This window comes from Arachis stenosperma, chromosome 4, assembly GCF_014773155.1.
Source record: "Arachis stenosperma cultivar V10309 chromosome 4, arast.V10309.gnm1.PFL2, whole genome shotgun sequence".
In the NCBI taxonomy this organism is placed as follows: domain Eukaryota; kingdom Viridiplantae; phylum Streptophyta; class Magnoliopsida; order Fabales; family Fabaceae; genus Arachis; species Arachis stenosperma.
In genome coordinates, this window is record NC_080380.1 from 79,947,439 (window position 1) to 79,951,441 (window position 4,003).

At 39.4% G+C, this 4,003-nt stretch overlaps 1 non-coding gene across 1 annotated transcript; it reads left to right on the forward strand.

The window, feature by feature from the left end:
• Window positions 1-770: 770 nt before the first annotated feature.
• On the forward strand, window positions 771-878 carry LOC130978757 (small nucleolar RNA R71). The gene has a single exon (XR_009086373.1). It is a non-coding gene; the product is annotated as a small nucleolar RNA R71 (small nucleolar RNA).
• The last annotated feature ends 3,125 nt before the right edge of the window (window positions 879-4,003 follow it).

Here is a 4,003-nt window from a genome sequence, read left to right on the forward strand (position 1 = left end):
AATTCGGCCATGTTGATGGCCTTGCACTCTCCTTTTGGATTTTCTTCTGTATTGTTTGGAAGAGTACTTGGAGGGAGTTCAGTAACTTTCTTGCTCAGCTGTCCCACTTGTGCCTCCAAATTCCTAATGGAGGACCTTGTTTCAGTCATGAAACTTTGAGTGGTCTTGATCAGATCAGAGACCATGGTTGCTAAGTCAGAGGGGTTCTGCTTAGAATTCTCTGTCTGTTGCTGAGAAGATGATGGAAAAGGCTTGCCATTGCTAAACCTGTTTCTTCCACCATTATTGTTGTTGAAACCTTGTTGAGGTCTCTCTTGATTCTTCCATGAGAAATTTGGGTGATTTCTCCATGAAGAATTATAGGTGTTTCCATAGGGTTCTCCTAGGTAATTCACCTCTTCCATTGAAGGGTTCTCAGGATCATAGGCTTCTTCTTCAGATGAAGCATCCTTAGTACTGCTTGGTGCATTTTGCATTCCAGACAGACTTTGAGAAATCAGATTGACTTGTTGAGTCAATATTTTATTCTGAGCCAGAATGGCATTCAGAGTATCAATCTCAAGAACTCCTTTCTTCTGATTTGTCCCATTGTTCACAGGATTCCTTTCAGAAGTGTACATGAATTGGTTATTTGCAACCATTTCAATTAGCTCTTGAGCTTCTGTAGGCGTCTTCTTCAGATGAAGAGATCTTCCAGCAGAGCTATCCAAGGACATCTTGGACAGTTCAGAGAGACCATCATAGAAAATACCTATGATGCTCCATTCAGAAAGCATGTCAGAAGGACATTTTCTGATCAATTGTTTGTATCTTTCCCAAGCTTCATAGAGGGATTCTCCATCCTTCTGTCTGAAGGTTTGGACTTCCACTCTAAGCTTACTCAATTTTTGAGGTGGAAAGAACTTTGCCAAGAAGGCATTGACTAGCTTTTCCCATGAGTCCAGGCTTTCTTTAGGTTGTGAGTCCAACCATATTCTAGCTCTGTCTCTTACAGCAAAAGGGAATAGCATAAGTCTGTAGACCTCAGGGTCAACCCCATTAGTCTTGACAGTGTCACAGATTTGCAAGAATTCAGCTAAAAACTGATGAGGATCTTCCAATGGAAGTCCATGGAACTTGCAATTCTGTTGCATTAGAGAAACTAATTGAGGCTTAAGCTCAAAGTTGTTTGCTCCAATGGCAGGGATAGAGATGCTTCTCCCATAGAAGTCGGGAGTAGGTGCAGTAAAGTCACCCAGCACCTTCCTTGCATTGTTTGCATTGTTGTTGTTTTCGGCTGCCATGGGTTCTTCTTCTTTGAAGATTTCTGTTAGGTCCTCTACAGAGAGTTGTGCCTTAGCTTCTCTTAGCTTTCGCTTCAAGGTCCTTTCAGGTTCAGGGTCAGCTTCAACAAGAATGCCTTTGTCTTTGCTCCTGCTCATATGAAAGAGAAGAGAACAAGAAAATATGGAATCCTCTATGTCACAGTATAGAGATTCCTTGAGGTGTCAGAGGAACAGAAAAATAGAAGAAAGAGGTAGAAGAATTCGAACTTAATCAGATAGAGTTCGAATTGTGCATTGAGAAGGAGTGGTACTCCATAAATAGAAGGATATGAGAAGAGAGGAAGAAATTTTCGAAAATTAAGTGAAAGATTTTGAAAACATTTTGAAAAACTTTAATTGATTTTCGAAAACCAAGAGTGGGAAAGAAACCAAGTAATTTTTGAAAAAGATTTTGAAATTAGAAATCAAAAAGATATGATTAAAAACTGTTTTGAAAAAGATGTGATTAAAAAAAAGATATGATTAAAAAGTTATGGTTTTAAAAAGATATGATTGAAAAGATATGATTTGAAAACAATTTTAAAAAAAAAAGATTTGATTTTAAAAATTAATGTCTTGCCTAACAAGAAAAGATATGATTCAAACATTCAACCTTTCTCAACAGAAAAGGCAACATACTTGAATTGTTCAATCAAATCATTAATTGTTAGCAAGTATCTTTGAAAAAGGAAAGAAATTGATTTTGAAAAAGGTTTGATTGAAAAGATATGATTTGAAAAAGATTTGATTTTGAAAAACCTTGAAAACTTGAAAAAAAATTGATTTGAAAGCAAAATCCTCCCCTTGTGCCATCCTGGCGTTAAACGCCCAGAATGGTGCACATTCTGGCGTTTAACGCCCAGTGCACTACCTTTTTGGGCGTTAAACGCCCAACCAGGCTTCCTGGCTGGCGTTTAAACGCCAGTCTGTCCTTCTTCACTGGGCGTTTTGAACGCCCAGCTTTTTCTGTATAATTCCTCTGCTGCATGTTCTGAATCTTTAGTTCCCTGTACTATTGACTTGAAAATAGAACCAATATCAAATAAACAATGCATGCAAGACACCAAACTTAAATTTAGACACTAGACTCAAACAAGAAACATAAAATCTTTTTTGGTTTTTATGGTTTTGTAATTTTTTTGTGCTTTTTCGAAAATTATATGAAAATAGAAAATGAAAGTTTCAGAATTCTTGATTTGGATTCCAGGAATCATTGCAATGTTAGTCTAAGACTCCGGTCCAGGAATTAGACATGGCTTCACAGCCAGCCAAGCTTTCAATGAAAGCTTCGGTCTAAAACACTAGACATGGCCAATGGCCAGCCAAGCCTTAGCAGATCATTGCTCCAATAGCAAGATTGATAGAGATCAACAAGCTCTTGTGATGATAGGTTGAAAACTCGGTCCAATAAGATTAGACATGGCTTCACAGCCAGCCAGATTTCAACAGATCATCATGAAATTCTAGAATTCATTCTTAAGAACTCTGAAGAAAAATACCTAATCTAAGCAACAAGATGAACCGTCAGTTGTCCATACACGAAACAATCCCCGGCAACGGCGCCAAAAACTTGGTGTGCGAAATTGTGATCACTACTTTTCACAACTCAAATAATCCCTAGTAATGGCCCCAAAGACTTGGTGCTCAATACCATGGCATAAACACAACTTTGCACAACTAACCAGCAAGTGCACTGGGTCGTCCAAGTAATAAACCTTATGCGAGTAAGGGTCGATCCCACGGAGATTGTTGGTATGAAGCAAGCTATGGTCACCTTGTAAATCTTAGTCAGGCAGACTCAAATGGGTATGTATGATATATGAATAAAACATAAAGATAAAGATAGAGATACTTATGTATATCATTGGTGAGAGCTTCAGATAAGCGTATGAAGACGCTTTCCCTTCTGTCTCTCTGCTTTCTTACTGTCTTCATCCAATCCTTCTTAATCCTTTCCATGGCAAGCTTATGCAAGGGTTTCACCGTTGTCAGTGGCTACCTCCCATCCTCTCAGTGGAAATGTTCAACGCACACTGTCACGGCACGGCTATCCATCTGTCGATTCTCGATCAGGCCGGAATAAAATCCATTGATTCTTTTGCGTCTGTCACTAACGCCCCGCCTTCAGGAGTTTGAAGCACGTCACAGTCATTCAATCATTGAATCCTACTCAGAATACCACAGACAAGGTTAGACCTTCCGGATTCTCTTGAATGCCGCCATCAGTTCTTGCCTATACCACGAAGACTCTGATCTCACGGAATGGCTGGCTCGGTTGTCAGGCGAGCACTCGGTTGTCAGGCGATCAACCATGCATCGTGTATCAGGAATCCAAGAGATATTCACCCAATCTAAGGTAGAACGGAGGTGGTTGTCAGTCACACGTTCATAGGTGAGAATGATGATGAGTGTCACGGATCATCACATTCATCAAGTTGAAGAACAAGTGATATCTTGGACAAAGAACAAGCGGAATTGAATAGAAGAACAATAGTAATTGCATTAATACTCGAGGTACAGCAGAGCTCCACACCTTAATCTATGGTGTGTAGAAACTCCACCGTTGAAAATATATAAGAACAAGGTCTAGGCATGGCCGTGAGGCCAGCCTCCCAAAGTGATCAAAAGATCTAAAGAACAAAAGATTCCAAAGATCAGAAGATGAAAATACAATAGTAAAAGGTCCTATATATAGAACA